Source organism: Microcaecilia unicolor, chromosome 9 (assembly GCF_901765095.1).
Source record: "Microcaecilia unicolor chromosome 9, aMicUni1.1, whole genome shotgun sequence".
In the NCBI taxonomy this organism is placed as follows: Eukaryota; Metazoa; Chordata; class Amphibia; order Gymnophiona; family Siphonopidae; genus Microcaecilia; species Microcaecilia unicolor.
Genome location: NC_044039.1, coordinates 3,747,847 through 3,769,964, shown reverse-complemented (window position 1 = coordinate 3,769,964; position 22,118 = coordinate 3,747,847). Strand labels below are relative to the sequence as shown.

General features: G+C 45.5%; 1 long non-coding RNA gene across 1 annotated transcript; it reads right to left on the bottom strand.

Moving 5' to 3' along the window:
- Positions 1–4,659: 4,659 nt before the first annotated feature.
- Positions 4,660–21,496, bottom strand: LOC115478231. Its single transcript, XR_003943468.1, has 3 exons — positions 21,406–21,496; positions 12,258–12,261; positions 4,660–4,672 (listed from the first exon to the last, which is right to left on the bottom strand). It is a non-coding gene; the product is annotated as an uncharacterized LOC115478231 (long non-coding RNA).
- Positions 21,497–22,118: the final 622 nt, after the last annotated feature.

The following is a 22,118-nucleotide window of genomic DNA, read 5'->3' as shown; positions in this document are numbered from 1 at the left end:
TGGAGCCAGGGTGGGGGCGGAGCTAGGATAGGGCCCCACCAAATTGGTCTGCACAGGGCCCCGCACTTCCTAAGACCGGCCCTGCTCCTTCTCAAGTGATTCCTCGGCTTTATCTGAGACGATATCCATGAAGAAAAGCAGACCAGGCTCAGATATATTAGTTTCAAAGACCTTTATTACTAGAATAACAGCAAGTCTGACACTGGCCGTGTTTCGCCCATGCAAGGGCATCAACTGTAAAGGTCTAAAATACAAACTAACGCATGCGTCAACCTTTTCCTACCTGAGCACACAATTCTGGAACGCGCTACCGCGCAACTTAAAAACGCTCTATGAACTAACTAACTTCCGCAAACTACTAAAGACCCATCTCTTTAGCAAGGCATACCACAAAGACCAACAAATATGAACCCAATACAAATATCCAGAACTGTCTTACAATTTTTTGCTTGTAAAATACTAAAATGTTTTATCGTGATCATGTTACCCAAAATCCTTCTAAACAAAAAAAACAGCACCACGGGCCTTTAAAAATGGATACAGAAAGTGAAAGTGCTTTGGTGCTTTGTAGCTTTTACTATATGAGACGTGGGGTAAGGAATAATATATTGTAGAGGAATATATTCGAGTTGTTCCCCAAGTTTTCCATGTCATCACTGTGACCCCTGACGCAGGTGCTAGTCACCGAAACACGGCCCGTGTCGGGTCTTTTTGTCAAGGCTCATTCATTAAAGAACTGTGTTCCATTTTTAAAGGCCTGTGGTGCTGTTTTTTTTGTTTGGACTTTAGTTTGTACTTCGTTCCCTCTCTTTTGTTACACCCAAAATCCTTCTACAATGCTAAATGTATCTTTTCCTATATCCTTCCACTATTCATGATGTAATGTAAGCCACATTGAGCCTGCAAAGATGTGGGAAAATGTGGGATACAAATGCAATAAATAAATAAATTATCAATAAATAACACAAAAAAACATGTCAGTAAAATCAATAATAAATAATAATAATAAAGCATTCATAAATACAGTAATAAATATTAGCATAAAAAACAAGCCAAGATGTGTATAACCATTCAAAAAAACAAGGATATAAATATCAAACACACAGTAAAAATAGGACACTTACCCAAGTGGTGCTATGATGGCAGTTCACCAGCTTAATAATTCTTGAAAAGAATAAAAGTAATACAAGTGTATAAGGGCTCCAACTTGGTAAAAAATAGTGAAGTTCAGCAACAACAAAATAGTGAAGTCCTTCAGCAAAAAAAAATACATATAATAACCATCATCTTACCAGCTCAATCCAGTCACAATAGCAGCGACCTTCAATATAGTTGCTTAGCGCCTTCAAAAAAAATAAAATAATAAGAAAAAGAAGAATTAATAAGAATTTCTACTCAGTGGGAGTGTCAAAAATACAATCTGGCAGCATTTGATAGCTTAAAAAAGTTACTTAACTTACCAGCTCAAACCAGGAGATGGCAAACCTCACACAGAGTAGCTGTGCTCCCAGGATCAGCAGTCTGCAAACAAATTTGCTTGTCTCCTTTAAAAACACTGCGTAAAAGCCAGCCCGGCTTTGATGACATTTCTGCACCAGGAGCTGCTAGCACGGCTTAATAAAAGAGGCCCTTTATGCGGTAATTCATAACCGAATATTCATAAACTTTCGAGTTTCAAGAGTAATCGTGCACGTTTTGCATTGAAGGGGAGATAGAGACAAGATTCTGATCAAAAAAAAGAACAAAAATGGATATAGACATTACAGTCCATAGAACCACGTGGACTGAACGTGCAAATAGAATGGTCTGCGTTTTTCTGACCTGTAAGTCTTCTATAACATCTCATTATGAACACACATTACATTCAGCCAATTGAGGGTAGGTGGTGTTAATTAGACTTATGATTTAAATACTCAATTATTTCTTTCGGTCTGTGCTTTCACTGCCGGTGCCACAAGAGAGGTGGACGCCATTTTGCAAGGTCAGTGTTTGTGGTTATTCACAAGTACGTGGTTTTCACCATAAATGACAAGACATTAATTCTGTGATATCATTTTGGTTTTCAGGCATTGATACTTGGCCCCCTGAAGAAGCTCGATTCTAGAGTGAAACGGAGAGCCCCGTTGGGCAAATTTAAAGCTAAGTAACATTATAGGTTTAATTACAAGCCAAGCAACAAGATTTAGACCATTGAAGTTTTACACAACATTAATAACTGCTCACAATATATTTATACACAGTGGAGTTTTTTGACCAATGATAAGAACGGTGTCAAACAATTGCGGGCATTGAGTACATTTATTGTTCTGTTGCCACGCGGTGACTACTGAGGTCTTTTTCTCCACATTCACTAACTTGATATCACGCACCAACGGTGTTTTTAAAGTGATTACGTTAGTTAAGATCATTTCAGCTCATTATTGGTATCACACCTATAAGTGTGCCAGCTTGGATTTATACTACATAAGTACATAAGCACTGCCACGCTGGGAAAAGACCAAAGGTCCATCAAGCCCAGCACTCCGTCTCCAACAGCGGCCAATCCAAGCCTCAAGAACCTGGCAAAATCCCAAAATTTAATAACAATCAATGGACTTTTCCTTCAGGAATCTGTCCAGACCCCCTTTAAACTCAGCAAGGCCAGCTGCCGTCACTACCTTCTCCAGCAATGAGTTCCAGAGTCTAACCACGCGCTGAGTAAAGAAAAACTTTCTCCGATTTGTTTTAAACCTACCACATTCTAATTTCATCTTGTGTCCCCTAGTTCTGTTATTGTTAGAAAGCGTAAACAAACGCTTCACATTTGTCCGCTCTACCCCACTCAAAAATTTGTAGACCTCTATCGTATCACCCCTCAGCCGCCTTTTCTCCAGGCTAAAGAGTCCTAGCCGTCTTAACCTCTCCCCATAAGGTAGTCGTCCCATCGCTTTTATCATTTTTGTCGCCCTTCTCTGCACCTTCTCCAATTCCTTTATATCTTTTTTGAGATGAAGCGACCAGAACTGAACACAATACTCCAGGTGCGGTCGCACCATGGAGCGATATAACGGCATTATAAGTACATAAGTACATAAGTACATAAGTAGTGCCATACTGGGAAAGACCAAAGGTCCATCTAGCCCAGCATCCTGTCACCGACAGTGGCCAATCCAGGTCAAGGGCACCTGGCACGCTCCCCAAACGTAAAAACATTCCAGACAAGTTATACCTAAAAATGCGGAATTTTTCCAAGTCCATTTAATAGCGGTCTATGGACTTGTCCTTTAGGAATCTATCTAACCCCTTTTTAAACTCCGTCAAGCTAACCGCCCGTACCACGTTCTCCGGCAATGAATTCCAGAGTCTAATTACACGTTGGGTGAAGAAAAATTTTCTCGGATTCGTTTTAAATTTACCACACTGTAGCTTCAACTCATGCCCTCTAGTCCTAGTATTTTTGGATAGCGTGAACAGTCGCTTCACATCCACCCGATCCATTCCACTCATTATTTTATACACTTCTATCATACCTCCCCTCAGCCGTCTCTTCTCCAAGCTGAAAAGCCCTAGCCTTCTCAGCCTCTCTTCATAGGAAAGTCGTCCCATCCCCACTATCATTTTCGTCGCCCTTCGCTGTACCTTTTCCAATTCTACTATATCTTTTTTGAGATACGGAGACCAGTACTGAACACAATACTCCAGGTGCGGTCGCACCATGGAGCGATACAACGGCATTATAACATCCGCACACCTGGACTCCATACCCTTCCTAATAACACCCAACATTCTATTCGCTTTCCTAGCCGCAGCAGCACACTGAGCAGAAGGTTTCAGCGTATCATCGACGACGACACCCAGATCCCTTTCTTGATCCGTAACTCCTAACGTGGAACCTTGCAAGACGTAGCTATAATTCGGGTTCCTCTTACCCACATGCATCACTTTGCACTTGTCAACATTGAACTTCATCTGCCACTTGCACGCCCATTCTCCCAGTCTCGCAAGGTCCTCCTGTAATCGTTCACATTCCTCCTGCGACTTGACGACCCTGAATAATTTTGTGTCATCGGCGAATTTAATTACCTCACTAGTTATTCCCATCTCTAGGTCATTTATAAATACATTAAAAAGCAACGGACCCAGCACAGACCCCTGCGGGACCCCACTAACTACCCTCCTCCACTGAGAATACTGGCCACGCAATCCTACTCTCTGCTTCCTATCTTTCAACCAGTTCTTAATCCATAATAATACCCTACCTCCGATTCCATGACTCTGCAATTTCTTCAGGAGTCTTTCGTGCGGCACTTTGTCAAACGCCTTCTGAAAATCCAGATATACAATATCAACCGGCTCCCCATTGTCCACATGTTTGCTTACCCCCTCAAAAAAATGCATTAGATTGGTGAGGCAAGACTTCCCTTCACTAAATCCGTGCTGACTTTGTCTCATCAGTCCATGTTTTTGTATATGCTCTGCAATTTTATTCTTAATAATAGCCTCCACCATCTTGCCCGGCACCGATGTCAGACTCACCGGTCTATAATTTCCCGGATCTCCTCTGGAACCTTTCTTAAAAATCGGAGTAACATTGGCTACCCTCCAGTCTTCCGGTATTACACTCGATTTTAGGGACAGATTGCATATTTCTAACAGTAGCTCCGCAAGTTCATTTTTTAGTTCTATTAATACTCTGGGATGAATACCATCAGGTCCCGGTGATTTACTACTCTTCAGCTTGCTGAACTGACCCATTACATCCTCCAAGGTTACAGAGAATTTGTTTAGTTTCTCCGACTCCCCCGCTTCAAATATTCTTTCCGGCACCGGTGTCCCCCCCAAATCCTCCTCGGTGAAGACCGAAGCAAAGAATTCATTTAATTTCTCCGCTACGGCTTTGTCCTCCTTGATCGCCCCTTTAACACCATTTTCGTCCAGCGGCCCAACCGACTCTTTGGCCGGTTTCCTGCTTTTAATGTATCTAAAAAAGTTTTTACTATGTATTTTTGCTTCCAACGCTAATTTCTTCTCAAAGTCCTTTTTTGCCCTCCTTATCTCCGCTTTGCATCCTCATGCTTGTTTTCCATCCCTTTTCTAATAATACTCAACATTCTGTTCGCCTTCTTGGCCGCCGCAGCACATTGAGCGGAAGATTTCTACTATTTGATAACTGCATGTTGGTGGACAGCATGCGACATTGGCACCTAACTTGAAGGGCCACGTTGTGGAATTACACCATTTTTGTTTTGGTAAATGGTTAGTCCCTGTGCTGATTTGCAGTTTTAAAATCATTTTCAGCTTTGTAACGTGATCCCGAATGATGATTTTGGAATGTTGCCACGATTTGGGTTTCTGCCAGGTACTTGTGACTTGGCTTGGCCACTGTTTGGAAAACAGGATACTGGGCTAGATGGAGCATTGGTCTGACCCACTATGGCTACTCTTATGTTCTTATGGATCAGCTTGTGTTTGGTATTTTAATTTTAAACTAGCCCATTCTCCTGAATAAATAGCTATTTATCGGAAATTGTCCTCATTAGGTGTATACAATACAGTACATATGAAACATAATTTAATATTTAAAAATTTATGTCCGATTATGTCTTTGCATAGGATCATTCTGTGAGGGCGTTCATGATTGTTCAGTTGAAAGATCAATTTTGTGGGGGGCCTGAAAGCTAATTGAATGAAATGTAAAAATGGAGGTTTGCCCAGGCCACCTGATCCCCTGGTGCTGGCTCTGCTCCCAGTAAGACCTTAGCCATTCATTTAAAGTGTCTGTTCACATTTTATGTTCTGACTGGCCCTGGAAATGCTGATGCCTCATTCCCTTAAATACAGATGGACTAGAAATGTGTGCTGCAGAGGACAGCTAAACTGGAATCCTCTCTACTTCAGGTTTTAGTGAAATAAATCCTCTTTGAATTCTCTTGCTAATTGGAGCAACAATACTGTAATTTAATTTCGTTAAATTTAGCATAGGGTTAGTGATGCAGACTGAGGGATCCCTCCTCCTGAGTGATGTGTGTCCCACTCTGAAGCTGATGTGAAATTCGATTCCCCAGTCCACCCCCTGTTTCAGAAAATGAAAAAAAGGGCTCAATCTGTCGGCATGCGGGATGCAGGCTGCCTCTCTGCCAGAGCCATCTGTACCAGCACATGGCAGGACAGCGCTAGTTTAAGCATCGTTGCGTACATGAAATCCTCCAAATAGCTCATCTGATTTATAGGGTTTGGAGGTTTCTCGTTTGTTTTTTTACATTTTACATCATAAAATAGCTTCTAAAGCAACGATATCTAGATGGTTGAAAGAGGCAGGTTCTTCGGCATACTTGCTCAAGGGGCGTGAGGTGCCTTCGGTACTTAAGGCGCATTCTACTCAGGGGGGGGGGGGGGTGGCTTCCTCCTGGGCTGAAAGTAGTTTGATTCCTCCTCAAGATATTTGCAGAGCCGCTGTCTGGTCCTCTCTGCATTCTTTTGTGAAGCACTATAGGATTGATGTGCAGTCTAGAGTGGATGCGAGTTTTGGTGCGGCAGTTCTGACTTCTGGTTTTCGGGGTTCCTGCCCTTAGACTATTTACTGCTTTGGTACTTCCCAAGCGTCTTGACCGGTCTGGAGGGTCGCTGAGGAAGGTGAAATTAGGCCTTACCTGCTAATTTTCTTTCCTCTAGACCCTCCAGACCGAGAACCCACCCAGTATGTTTTAGTCTAGTGTGGTCTGCAGACTGGTTTTGTGCCTCAGGATTGCTATGGCTGATAGGTCTTTAGTTCTGGACTTCTCGTTTTCTGAAGTTCAGTGGTAGTAGCCTCTGCGTTGTCAGCGCTTTGGCGTTCGGTCGACAGAAGCACATTCGTATCTGTTATGAGTTCTGAGTACAGGGTTGTATGTATTCGTTTTATGTGCTTGATTGTTCTTTTCTGCTTTGTTACTGATTTACAGGCTGCTTGGGGTTGGCAGGTGGCTTATACATTGCTACAGTTTTAGTGTTCTCAGTCTCCCCCTGCTGGTAGGACTACATTTCTTGTAGCTTATACTTATTATTATCATGCTTTTTACTTCATTATGTACCTGTACTATTGAACCGAAGCTTTATGATATTGTGTAAGCCACATTGAGCCTGCAACTAGGTGGGAAAATATGGGATATAAATGCAATAAATAAATAAATAAATAAATAAAGACTGTTTTAATTTGCTCTTTCTGTGAGTTATCTGGAGGATATGGTCAGCCTGTGTCAGAGAGAGTTTTAATAAAAAAACGTTCTGCATTCACTCACTTCTCTTTAGACTGGAGGGGAGAGAGAGATGAAACTGAGCCAGGAAGAAGTTTATAAACCCCTCAGTGTGAAGATGAGTAGAATCAGACCTAATCTCCACAGAGGAAAGATCACTGGTTTATTGTGCCCGAGAGTTACTTCTCAGCAGACTTGGAAGGTGCGTAATCGTGTCCCTCCATCACATTTGATCCTCTTTAATCTCCTGATCCCACCTTTCATATTTTATCTTTCTCTTTACTCTTTGATGTCTCTCTGTCTTAAGTGAAATGTTAAATGGATGCTGAGAAATAGTTTGAACTTACGACAACGGATGAAAGTTCAAGAATACAAATTTGCCAAAGGCGAACGGGGTTGTGGCCCAGACTTGCAAAATTGTCCTTCACATTCAGCAGTACGCCTGGTACAGTCCTTGGAACAAAGAGCTTCATTGCTCTCTCTCCTCCCCCCCCCCCCCCCACCCCATCCAAAAGACTGTTTTCCACACCCTCTGACCTTGAGCAAAGCACTGGATCATTCTCTGTTCAGATTGGCACTGCTGCGGCTAAACTAGAGGGGGGGGGGGGGGGGGGGTACGTAACTATCTGAATGATCTTGTTCCATTGATAGTTCGATTCATTTGCCCTGTATACTGCAAGTAATAGCTGAAACCCCCTACCTCTCTCATTTCACTCTCACTGTTACTGCAAAGACAACCGGGTTCCATGTTTTATTTTATTTATTTGCTACATTTGTGTCCCACATTTTCCCACCTATTTGTAGGCTCAATGTGGCTTACATAGTGCCGGACAGGCGTTTGCAGACTCCGGTGTAAACAAATACAGAGTGATGTTGCAGCAAGATCAAGTTTAGTCAGCCTTGGGTTGTTTTCCCATCATTTATTCTGACTGAGAACGTACCCCATACCCCTGATGCTATATACAACCAGGGGCGTATCTGCGTGGGGCCACAGGGGCCTGGGCCCCCGCAGATTTCGCCCTGGACCCCCCTACAACAGACCCTCTCCACCTCCCCCTCCCACCCGCCACCAACCCGTCGCCGATCTTTGCTGGCGGGGGACCCCAAGCCCCCGCCAGCCGAAGTCCTCTCTTCCGTGCAGGATGCAAGTTTCAACGCTTCCTGTTCTTCTGAGTCTGACGTCCTGCACGTACAACGTGCAGAACGTCAGACTCAGAATTTGGAATTCAGTCTGACGTCCTGCGCGTTGTACTTGCAGGACGTCAGACTCAGAAGAACAGGAAGCGTTGAAACTTGCAGCGGCGCAGCCTGCTTGGAAGAGAGGACCTCGGCTGGCGGGGGGTTGGGGTCCCCCGCCAGCAAAGGTAAGTGACAGCAGCGGGGGAGGGTGTCATTGGTGGCGAGGGGGGGGTCCGGAAATGGCGGGGGGGGGGCTAAAATGTGCCCCCTCCCTCTGGCTCTGGCCCCCCCTACCGCCCGAGTCCAGATACGCCCCTGTATACAACAGCCACATTTGTCTCTGAGCCTGTGACTTTCACCATTGGCCAACAATGATACTGCCTTCTTGCTCCTGACTCACTGCTTGTGAGGGGCACCTTTTCCTAAGCGGTGGTAAGCCCAGCACGTGCTTACCGCTCGCTATAACGGAAGTACTACCATGCTACCACAGCAGCCCAGCGGTACTTCCCACCCTTACTACACCGATATTTCCGGCACTACAAACATTTATTTATTTTTGTAGCACCGGACTGTGCCTGGTGGTAATCGGGCACTGCCTCGCACTGCCGGGTTAGCAAGGGAGCCCTTACCGCCACCTCAGTGGATGGCGGTAAGGACTCCCCCCCCAACCCCCCAAATGGCTGCGTGGCAACTGCTTTACTTTGCCGCCCGGCCATTTCCTGCAGGAAATCGAGAGCTTCCCTTTTACCAGCTGCAGTAACAAAATGAACTTTAAACACTTGAATACCTCACCTACATTGTCAATTACTGAACTTTAACGCACTACCACTTGATCTCTTACCCCGGAAAAATCTTTAACGCTTGACTGCTTAATTCACTTGTAATGTACAAACTCTATTACAGTACCACTATGCATTTCTCGATCCGGAACTGGCGATTGCCATTACGGTACAATCCACCTTATAATTGAAAGAGAAAAACGCCTAGATTTCGACCCAAATCGGGAGATAGACGTTTATCTCACAAAAACGAATAAATCGGTATAATGGAAAGCCGATTTTGGACGTTTACAACTGCACTCCATTGCGGAAGCGTACAAAGTTGACGGGGGCGTGTCGGAGGCCTGGCGAAGGTGGAACTGGGGCGTGGTTATCGGCTGAGGAGAGATGGGCGCCTTTCGCCGATAATGGAAAAAAAGTATGTGTTTGTAGCTAGAATTTAGGGCACTTTTCCTGGACCCTGTTTTTTCACGAATAAGGCCCCAAAAAGTGCCCTAAATGACCAGATTACCCCCAGAGGGAATCGGGGACGACCTCCCCTGACTTCCCCAGTGGTCACTAACCCCCTCCCACCACAAAAAATGATGTTTCACAACTTTTTATTTTCACCCTCAAATGTCATACCCAGCTCCCTGGCAGCAGTATGCAGGTCACTGGAGCAGTTGTTAGGGGGTGCAGTGGACTTCAGGCAGGTGGACTCAGGCCCATCCCCCCCCCCACCTGTTACAATTGTGCTGCTTAATGCTTAGTCGTCCAACCCCCCCAAACCCACTGTACCCACATGTAGGTGCCCCCCTTCACCCCTTAGGGCTATAGTAATGGTGTAGACTTGTGGGCAGTGGGTTTTGAGGGGGATTTGGGGGGCTCAACACACAAGGGAAGGGTGCTATGCACCTGGGAGCTCTTTTACCTTTTTTTTTGTTTTGTAAAAGTGCCCCCTAGGGTGCCCGGTTGGTGTCCTGGCATGTGAGGGGGACCAGTGCACTACGAATCCTGGCCCCTCCCACGAACAAATGCCTTGGATATCTATTTTTTTCGAAAATACGGTTCAGTCCGCCCCTTCACGGACCCGTTCTCGGAGATAAACGCCCATGGAGATAGACGTTTTTGTTCACTTATGCCCCTCAATGTAAGCCACATTGAGCCTGCAAATAGGTGGGAAAATGTGGGATACAAATTCAACAAATAAATCAATCAATCAATCAATAAAGGCACACATGTAAATCGCTTGGTAAAAGGGGCCCTTGATGTTTCATTGGTATTATGCCGACATCGTGGTATATCTATGTTATTTGAATATTTTACTGACTTTGTATTTATGTTTATATTTGGTCATTTTACTACTGTTATGATGTTAACAAAGCTGGACCTGCTGTACAATGTCTTGGGTGAATCTCTTCATAAATCCTAATAGTAATTAAACCAAACCCAGCTATTCACAGAAGCTGTTCCAGGCAAGTGGAAAGTATAGAGCTGGGAACAAAGACAGGGAAAGGCATGGGGGGGTCAGGGAGCACCTTGTCTGTTGAGGGAGTGAGAACTATACCCACTCTGGCACAACACCTGTATTCTCCTGAGAAAAGAGAAGGGAACTGCTGAGCCTCTGCTCATCACATGAAACATGGCACCGGAAAAGGGCCCTGGATGGAGTGAATGTACCACACCCCTAGTACCACTGGTGCAGGACATGCTTGTACTACTACTACTACTATTTAGCATTTCTATAGCGCTACAAGGCATATGCAGCGCTGCACAAACATAGAAGAAAGACAGTCCCTGCTCAAAGAGCTTACAATCTAATAGACAAAAAATAAATAAAGTAAGCAAATCAAATCAATTAATGTGAATGGGAAGGAAGAGAGGAGGGTAGGTGGAGGCGAGTGGTTACATGTTAAAGAGGTGGGCTTTCAGTCTAGATTTAAAGGTGGCCAAGGATGGGGCAAGACGTAGGGGCTCAGGAAGTTTATTCCAGGTGTAGGGTGCAGCGAGACAGAAGGCGCGAAGTCTGGAGTTGGCAGTAGTGGAGAAGGGAACAGATAAGAAGGATTTATCCATGGAGCGGAGTGCACGGGAAGGGGTGTAGGGAAGGACGAGTGTGGAGAGATACTGGGGAGCAGCAGAGTGAATACATTTATAGGTTAGTAGAAGAAGTTTGAACAGGATGCGAAAACGGATAGGGAGCCAGTGAAGCGACTTGAGGAGAGGGGTAGTATGAGTAAAGCGACCCTGGCGGAAGACGAGTCAGGCAGCAGAGTTTTGAACCGACTGGAGAGGGGAGAGGTGACTGTGGGAGGCCAGCAAGAAGCAGATTGCAGTAGTCTTCAAAATTCCCCAAATGCCGGCATGTTTTAACGTTATGACTTTGCTCACTGATGCACCGTGTTTTCCACAGTTACAGTCTGTTCACATCCAGAGCTTTTCTGATTATTTGAAATAAAGGAGATTTTGAAAGAAATGCTTCCTCTCTGCATTTTCTGATTTTCTTTGAACTTTCACAGTTTTCCAAAACCTGCTTTTTAAATTTTGACTTCTTATAGAATTTACTACTGGATGTTAATAAATTGGCATCATCTTGCTTCCAATGATTTCACTAGTCCCAGAAGAATAAAAGTTGGATTCTCTGGAGGGGGCTGAATATCCTCAATGTTTGGAGTGGTTTTGTGGTATAGCGTTAGCGCGGAAAAGGATGATATCAGAAAAAGTATTCCAATTTCTTTCGTTATGTGTGTTTTGACAAATATTGATCGGCTGCTCGGTGGGAAGAGGCTGCATGCGCTGATTTTATTCTGCTTGCTTAAGGAATATTGAAGTTATTCCTTTAACAACTGCCCTACCTTACAGGAGCAGAAACAGTGCACAGTAGTGATCAGAAAGTTTGGAGTCTGGACAGAGGTGGAAGGAAGTGACACTTTCACCTCTCCTTCCCCCTCCCCACCTTTCAGATTTCCTTTTTGTGAAACTCAGTGTGTGCTGTGGGTTCCTTAGGCCTGGACCAGAATTGATTTATTTGCAGAATCTCCTTGAAGTAACCTGTTTTTCCTGCAGCAAGTCCCTTGAGTCTATGGGTTGTTCAGGTCATGTTAGTAACTATCCTAAGATAAAGTAAGAAATGCTTCAAGTGATGAGTCAGCCCCTGCAAAATGAATGTTCTGGAAGGGAGGGTCACCTCACCCTTCCTTCCTATTAGGAATCCTCCATTTTTGGTGGCTTGTGACCCCTGATGGTGGAAGCACTCTCTGGAAGAAAACCTCTTCCAAGCATGCAATGGTCAGCCTATGATCAGCGTATGTTCATATGTAACATAGTAAATGACCGAAGATAAAGACCTTTGGAGTCCATCCATCTGTTGCTCCAATGCAGGTTACATCCCTCTAAGATGTGTCTGAAACTAACCTAAGTTGTCCTCTGATCCCTTCCTCTTTCTATACAGGGATCCTCTGTGTGTATCGCACATTTTTGAATTCTTTCATATTTCCCCCCCACTACCTCCCCTGGGAGGGCATTCCAAGCATCATATCTTAAATTGTAGCCCATGCACTCTAGTATGGCTAAGTGGTCAATTCCTTTGTTTTTCCATATATTGTGTGTTTAATAAAACTTAGATAAGAAGAGACACTGTATTGGAAGCTTTGATCTGAAATAACTGTGCATTTTAAGAGATCTTATAGCTTTTTTTTTTACTAACATCTGCGTGGGATAAACATAAAGGAATCCTGTGCAGAAGGAAGGGATCCTCAGGAGCTTAGCCTAGAATGGGTGGCAGAGCTGGTGGTTGGGAGGCGGGGCTAGTGCTGGGCAGACATATACGGTCTGTGCTGGGGCTGGTGGTTGGGCGGCAGGGATAGTGCTGGGCAGACTTATACGGTCTGTGCCAGAGCTGGTGGTTGGGAGGCGGGGTTGGTGGTTGGGAGGCGGGGATAGGGCTGGCCAGACTTATACGGTCTGTGCACTGAAGAGGACAGTACAAATAAAAAAGTAGCACATATGAATTTATCTTCTTGAGCAGACTGGATGGAACGTGCAGGTCTTTTTCTGCCGTCATCTACTATGTTACTATGTATCTGATGTCACTGTGTCTACAACTGTACTTTATTTAATAGAACTTAGCAAAAAAAAAGTATGCATTAGGACCTGCCACATTTCACATTTCTCCTTATATGTTGGTTTCGGAAACCCAAATAGTAGCAACATTGCATGTAGAACCCCAAAGAATAGCAAGATTCTGGAATCCTAAAGAGTAACAAGATTCCATGTAGAACCCCAAAGAATAGCAAGATTCTGGAACCCTAAAGAGTAACAAGATTCCATGTAGAACCACAAAGAATAGCAAGATTCTGGAATCCTAAAGAGTAACAAGATTCTGTGTAGAACCCCAAAGAGTAGCAACATTCCATGTTACCAATCCCAGGGCAAGAAGTGGCTTCCCCATGTCTATCTCAATAGCATCCATCACCCGCTCCATGAAAAAATATTATCCAATACATAGTAACATAGTAAATGACGGCAGAAAAAGACCTGCACGGTCCCATCCAGTCTGCCTAACTACTACTACTACTACTTAACATTTCTAACAAGATAAACTCATATGTGCTACTTTTTGTGTATACCCTACTTTGATTTGTACCTGTCCTCTTCAGGGCACAGACCGTATAAGTCTGCCCAGCACTATCCCCGCCTCCTGCCACCGGCTCTGCCACCCAATCTCGACTAAGCTCCTTAGGATCCATTCCTTCTGAACAGGATTCCTTTATGTTTATCCCATGCGTGTTTGAATTCTGTTACTGTTTTCATTTCCACCACCTCCCGCGGGAGGCAATGTTACTCCTAAATCTACCATTGTGCAACCTCAATTCATGTCCTCTATTTTTACCGTTTCCCCATCTCTGGAAAAGATTTGTTTGCATACTAATAACTTTCAGGTATTTCAACATCTGTATATATCTCCCCTATTCCTCCTTTACTCAAGTCATCAAGTCTCTTCTCATACATCTTTTGGTACAAACCCCATACCATTTTTGTCATCTTCGTCTTGACCGCTTCAAATCTTTTTATGTCTTTAATGAGATTTGACCTCCAAATTTGAACAATACTCCAAGTAGGACCTCACCGATGACCTATCAGGGCATCAACTTTCTTATGCTGGTTATGCTTCTCTTTGTGCAGCTTAGCTTCCTTCTGGTTATGGTCACTTGCCTTGTCTCATTGTTTCAGCACCCTGAGAGCCTCTAAAACTATAACCCAAAGGCTCCTCTCCTGTCTCATGCAAACCCCCTCTCACCTCTTATCACGTACACCTCAAGTACATCACTCTGCACTTACTCGCATTAAATTTTAACTACCAAAATACTAGACCATTCTTCTAATTTTTGTAGATCACTTTTCATGCTTTCCACTCCAGTGCAAACCTTTGTGACACCCTCAGACAATCTCCTGATCTGTGTTGTGTAGCCAATTGGAGCTCATGTTACTCAGGTATGACCCAACCTACAGAAAGTTCTTTCCCACAGCAGGTGACTTATAGGTGAGTTAGGCTTAAGTTTAAGGGTATTATCAATATGTAACATCTAAAATTTCTGAACAGTTTAGTAAACCAGTCCTTCCCTGACATGTACCTTTAGAAGTGTAAGAATATACACAAGAGGACAAAGCCCCCAAGATGTATGGATATATTAGAAGGATAAACTCCTGTTAGCTTAGCAGGGTTTACAAAAGGTTTGGATAACTTCCTAAAAGAAAAGCCCATCAGCCATTATTAAGGTAGACTTGGGGAAAATCATTTAAGCAGCATGAAATGTACTGTTTTGGGACCTTGCCATGTACTTGTGACCTGGATTGCCCACTGCTGGAAACAGGATGCTGGGCTTGATGGACCTCCGATCTGTGCTAGTATGGCAACGCTTATGTTCTTAAGTCTCCGTTCTGAAAGAAAAGCCCCAAATTAAACAATCCTGAGATTTCCAGTTGTTTCACTTTCTTTGCATAATAGTCTATTTGCTGCAGCAGACCCTTACCTTAAACCCCCTTTCCCCAAACTGATTTGTAGGGCGGAGTTGGATCTCTAACACGGTGTTGCACCAGCAGCTTTGCAGAATTCTTATGTTGGTCCAACACAAGGATCACAGCTACAAACAATCCAGCTTTAATGTTGGCCAGGCTAAGAAGGAAGTGGTGCATTGGGGCGCCCTCTTGCTGTGCAGCTTTGTCTTACAGTTATACCTGCCGTTCTCTTGATTTAGCAGTCTGTTTGTGCCCTCTGCTGGACATAGATGGTACTCACATCACCTTCTGCAGCATTTCTCAATGCAGTCAGAATAGCTACCAGTAAGTCTCTGAGGGACAGATGATCAAAAGCCCTGCGCTGTTCCAAACAGCGCCCTAAAAATAGCGCCGGGACAGCGCAGGGCTTTTCTGCATCGATGATCAAAAATAATGCATGCAAATCTAAGCAGCGCTATTATCTTTGATTATCATGTTTAAAGTGCGGGAGAATTGTGCCAAGCATGCGCTCAGCACAATCCTCCCGCACTTGTTTGACAGATCTGGGCTGTCAAAAGCCCAAACCTGTCAAACAGCCTGCCCCGAGGCCCGAACAACGAGGCCCCCCCAAACCCCCAGAAAACGTCGTGGCCGGCGGCGGCCAAACCCTCTCCCACCCTCCCACCCACCGACGGGGGGGGGGGGGGGGGGGCTGGAGGATTGGTGGGTCTCCAGCCCCGAAACCCCCAGAAATCGTTGATTGGCCGCCTCCGGCCAAAGGATCTCCTACTGTGATCCATCGACGAGGGGGGGATGGGGGCTGGAGTTCCGGTGGACCTCCAGCCCACCCCAAAATCCTCCCCCTGCCTGCCTCCCTCCTCTTCCAGTCAGTCGAGGCCCAAAATGGCGGCGCCCAGCCCCGCCAATTGCATCCTGGGATGCGCTGGGCGGGGCTACAGACCATGTAAGGCTGCGTCCCTTCTCCAACAAAAGGTAGGGGGGCCGGGAGGGGGCCGGCATGATATCACAGCACACCACGGACCACCAGGGAATCTAAGGACAACACTGGGGGGAGGATTTGGACCTCCAGCCCCCACCCCCCCTTCGTCGATGGATCACAGTAGGAGATCCTTTGGCCGGAGGCGGCCAATCAACGATTTCTGGGGGTTTCGGGGGCTGGAGATCCACCAGATCTCCAGCCCTCCGTGAACATGGGAGGGGGGGATCGTCGGGGGGACCGGACGTCCACCGGACCTCCAGCCCCCCGTTCGCGTTTGCCTTGGGGGGGAAGGGGGGCCTGCCAGCATGCAACTGCATGCTGGACAGGGCTCACCATTCCTCCCCAATGATCCACAAAATCTAACGCCAGCTCGGAGCTGGCGTTGATTTTGCTGCGGCCAGCGACCCAATCTTTGGCACGCTAGTCGCTGATCATTGGGGATGAATGCGTTAAGCGCCAATTAGCATGCATTTGCAAGCTAATTGCGCTAGAAGCCCTGTTTAGCATGCATTTGCATGCTACTTGCGCTGAGAGCCCTCGAGTGCGCTGTTTCAGGCGCTCAAGGGCTCTGATCATGGAACGGCTGCAAACTCTGGAGCTAGTATGGGGTTAACAGCCTCTAGCGCCAGAGTTTGCTTTTGATCATGAGGGCATAAGAGGGGCATTTTTGAAAGGGATGTCCAAGATTTGATTTGGACGTCCTCGCAAAACGTCCCAATCTAAGGGCGGGGAAACCCGTATTTTCAAAACAAGATGGACTTCCATCTTTCATTTCGAAAATATCGTCAAGGATGTCCAAATCCTTAAATTTGGTCGTCCCTTGATTTGGTCATCCCTAGACATGGACGTTTCTGATTTTCGGCGATTTTTTAAACCAAGGACGTCCATCTCAGAAACAAACAAATGCAAGCCATTTGGTCATGGGAGGAGCCAGAATTTGTAGTGCACTGGTCTCCCTGACATGCCAGGACACCAACCGGACACCCTAGGGGGCACTGCAGTGGACTTCATAAATTGCTCCCAGGAACATAGCTCCCTTACCTTGTGTGCTGAGCCCCCCAAAACCCACTCCCCACAACTGTACTCCACTACCATAGCCCTTATGGGTGAAGGGGGGCACCTAGATGTGGGTACAGTGGGTTTGTGGTGGGTTTTGGAGGGCTCGCTGTTCCTCCTCAAACGTAACAGGTAGGGGGGGGATGGGGCTGGGTCCGCCTGTCTGAAGTGCACTGCACCCACTAAAACTGCTCCAGGGACCTGCATACTGCTGTCACGGACCTGAGTATGACATTGGAGGCTGGCACAACATATTTTTAAAGATGATTTTGAGGGTGGGAGGGGGTTAGTGACCACTGGGGGAGTAAATCGGAGGTCATCCCCGATTCTCTCTGGTGGTCATCTGGTCATTTAGGGCACCTTTTTGTGCCTTAGTCGTAAGAAAAACAGGTCCGGGTGAAAACGTCCAAGTGCTGATCAGGGACTACTGTTTGACGGTAGTTCTATTATTAGGTTTCATTTTACTGTTTTCAAGTTTGCCTCATTATTGTATTTCTGTTTATTCTTGGATATTTTATTATTGTTATGCAGTTAACAAAAAATTATAAGTTTTATGTTAAACTGTACCTACTGTACACCGCCTTGGGTGAATCTCTTCATCAAGGCAGTTAATAAATAAAATACATAAGTAAGTAAGTAAGACATAGGGATAGCAATGAGAGGCACTAATTTCAATTTCAGCTTTTCTGTGGCGTTCTAGCTAGAGAACCCTTTAAATATGAATGAATGAAAAAAGAACTAGAGACAAAGTAGCAAATCGAAGATTAGGGAGTTCACATAAATCAGTTGGAAAAGGTGGGCTTAGAGTTTATAACAGGTGGAGAGTAAGTTGGAAACCCAGACATCTGATGGCACTTTGCATCCAAACAATCCAGAGGGAAGAGCAAGGAGAGAAGTCACTTGTGTCAGCGATGGGATTTGGCTCCTACTTTCACAGAAGTAACTCGAAACGAGAGTGCACGGAATTCACAGCAGGCTAAGTGGGGAACTGAGAAAGTATGGAATCACGCCACGTAAGCGAGAAGCGGGATTTTGACTCAGGCATGAAATGTCTCCAGTACCTGAGGCCAGGGGCGTAGCCAGACAACAGATTTTGGGTGGGCCTAGGCAAGAATTGGGTGGGCACCAAGTGTTCTTCCCCCCTTCAAAAAAAAATCTCAGCTGGTGGGAAAACATTTATTTCCTTCTTGGCAGCAGGAATGCACTGAAAACTGAGCATGCGCAGGTGTCGTGGAGAGTAGTGTTTTTGTTACCATCAGGGGAAAATCTTCCGCTGGTGGAGCTTGGGATTTCCACCAGTTACCACTAAACGTGTGCTACTGTTGGGTGGGCCTGAGCCATAAATGGGTGGGCCCTGGCCCACCTAAGCCCACCTGTGGCTACGCCACTGCCTGAGGCAGAGAGCAGAGGACTGGCATAAGACTGGTAGCAAAGCTGGGGGGGGGGGGGGGGGGGAGCCCATGAACTGCAGGGTTCTGAGTTAGTTTTAATAACAGGACTTGGAATCCAGCAAAGAGATGACAAAAACTAATGATGAAGGCTTAAGCCAGACTCAACACCACGGACAGCCCTGCTCACACTGAAGATGGGCCAAGCAGCTAGAAGGGTCCCCAGCTGAAATTGTGCTCTGTGCGACACACCCCCTTAGCACCTCCTCCCCACCCACTGCAACATGGGCCAAGCAGGGAAGACAGTGGAGGGAGGGCGATATTTGCACCTTTACCTCCCTTGAACTCTATGTGACTATGGATGCATCACATGTTCTTATGCAGGAGAGCCCTGCAAGCACAAGATAAGGGAAGGACCTTACGAGACTGGGAGACTGGGCGGCTAAATGGCAGATGACGTTTAATGTGAGCAAGTGCAAGGTGATGCATGTGGGGAAAAAGAACCCGAATTATAGCTACGTCATGCAAGGTTCCACGTTAGGAGTTATGGACCAAGAAAGGGATCTGGGTGTCGTTGTTGATAATACACTGAAACCTTCTGCTCAGTGTGCTGCTGCGGCTAGGAAAGCGAATAGAATGTTGGGTATTATTAGGAAAGGTATGGAAAACAGGTGTGAGGATGTTATAATGCCATTGTATCGCTCCATGGTGCGACCGCACCTTGAGTATTGTGTTCAATTCTGGTCGCTGCATCTCAAGAAAGATATAGTAGAATTGGAAAAGGTGCAGCGAAGGGCGACTAAAATGATAGCGGGGATGGGACGACTCCCCTATGAAGAAAGACTAAGGAGGCTAGGGCTTTTCAGCTTGGAGAAGAGACGGCTGAGGGGAGACATGATAGAGGTATATAAAATAATGAGTGGAGTGGAACAGGTGGATGTGAAGCGTCTGTTCACGGTTTCCAAAAATACTAGGACTAGGGGGCATGCAATGAAACTACAGTGTAGTAAATTTAAAACAAATCGGAGAAAATTTTTCTTCACCCAACGCATAATTAAACTCTGGAATTCGTTGCCGGAGAACGTGGTGAAGGCGGTTAGCTTAGCAGAGTTTAAAAAGGGGTTAGACGGTTTCCTAAAGAACAAGTCCATAAACCACTACTAAATGAACTTGGGAAAAATCCACAATTCCAGGAATAACATGTATAGAATGTTTGTACTTTGGGAAGCTTGCCAGGTGCCCTTGGCCTGGATTGGCCGCTGTCATAGTAACATAGTAGATGACGGCAGAAAAAGACCTGCATGGTCCATCCAGTCTGCCCAACAAGATAAACTCATATGTGCTACTTTTTGTGTATACCTTACCTTGATTTGTACCTGTCCTTTTCAGGGCACAGGCTGTATAAGTCTGCCCAGCACTATCCCTGCCTCCCAACCACCCAATCTCGGCTAAGCTCCTTAGGATCTATTCATGGACAGGATGCTGGGCTTGATGGACCCTTGGTGTTTTCCTAGTGTGGCATTACTTATATACTTATGTGTTATGTTTGTGGAGTAAAAGGTGCCCTGAGCTCTGGGGATGCTTTCACTTTCCGGTATAAGAAGCTGGAGCTGCAACTACTCTGGTTTCCACCCACTTTCCTTATCTAGGAGGAAAACCAAGGATGAAGTGGCCTTGTGAGTTTCTGTGACTGCTGGGGGTAGGGCAGAAGTGAAAGAGAGCTGGGGCCAGGATTGAAGAGAGTGAGCATGAATACACATGAATACACACACACACACACACACACACACACACACACACACACACACACACACACACACACACACACACACACACACACACACACACTTAACTAATCTGTAAGATATGTAGATATAGCAATGCATACCGCCAAGCCTTAACAGCAACTGAAAAACAGTATTTCTCTCAATGCATTGCACAGGCTACCAATTCAGCCAAGCAGCTATTCAGTATAGTAAACAGCCTACTGCAACCCCCACAATAGAACCATCCTGCCCAGTCTAAACTGAACTGCAATGATTTCGCTGCATACTTTGCCAACAAAATTAGAAGTCTCCGCCAGGATTTACAGACAATCTCACTCAGTCCCCAACCAGTCAACCAGGGGTGCACGAACTCATCCCCTCTTGACAGAGACAGATGGGACACTTTGAACCCAATGACAGAGGAGAGCCTGGACAAAATCCTAAGAGACCTTCGTCCAACTACCTGCTTCCTCGACCCCTGCCCATCAAAGATAGTGTAGCAGGCAAGTAGGGGCCTTACAGAAGGTGCCACAAAAATTGTGAACACCTCTCTTTCTAATGGGCAACTACCAACAGCATAGGCGCCCCGTATAAGAGCCTTGGGGAGGCTAGCCCAATTGTGGACTTCAGCGTAGCTAGGTGGGGCGCAGGGGGAGCGGTCACTCCCCCATACAGATCATGCTGCAGTGACCAGTCTCTGCCGCCTCCTCCCTCCCGCGCGGGTTTTGCACCTCCCCCCCCCACTCTCACCCATCCGCGTGGTCACTCCGGCCTGAGGCGTTCTCCCACCGACGAGATGCTCCGACGCAGACCTCCAGTCTCCCTAACACTCCCCCCCCCCAACAAGAGAGGGCTGGAGGTCACTGGACCTCCAGCCCACACCTGGTGGTCTAGCAGCCCCGAACCCTCCCACCATACCTTTAGATGCAGGGGGAAGGGGTAGCACTCCCTCTTCCTTCCAGTGCCACCTCCAAAATGGTAGTGTCCTGCCCTGCCCAGTGCATCGCAGAAATATGTAAGTTACAAGCAGCACGTAAAAAGATGTTACACTAACAAAGTGGAAGTTCAAGATATAAAAATAGAGATTTTGATTACGGAAATGGCTTCTCTATGAAAATCAGATAATTTGGTAATGAAGAATTGTTATTTTTCTTGTAAAAATTGGAATTTCTGGAGAACCAGTTAAGGGAAAAAAAACTTGAGAATGATAAATTTACCTATAATATCCTATATATCAGCTACTGAATTCTTGAAGAAATATTTCTCTGATACTTTGCTAATACCTTCTGATAACCACCTTTTGGTGACTAAAATTATATTTCCTTTATAAATCTTCTTTATCAGAGAAAAGAGATGTAAGTTTAACGGACATTTTGGAAAATTCAGAAGTTATAGATAGAGTTATATTATTAGTGACTTTCGTCTTTGATTTAGATAGGAACAATGTTTTGAAATTGTATTTCCGATACATGGTTGATAGTTTTTTGGGTTCAAAGATGCATATATTTCCTGACACAACAAGGAAATCGCAGATTGGGAGGTGTGAGGTCTTGGCTTTTAAGCCAGGAATCATTGCCCTAGGTGGGACCTTCTTAGCGTGATTCCCTTGTAAGTGTTTTATTTCCTTATTACTTATTTGTTTGAACCTAAGAAATTATAAGAGTTTGTGGAAACAGATGAAGAATCCTCTGCAGCAACTTCCTTCAGTTACCACTGTACCGGCTGCAATAACTGATTAACCTTCCTCCCTCAGAAAATGTGAA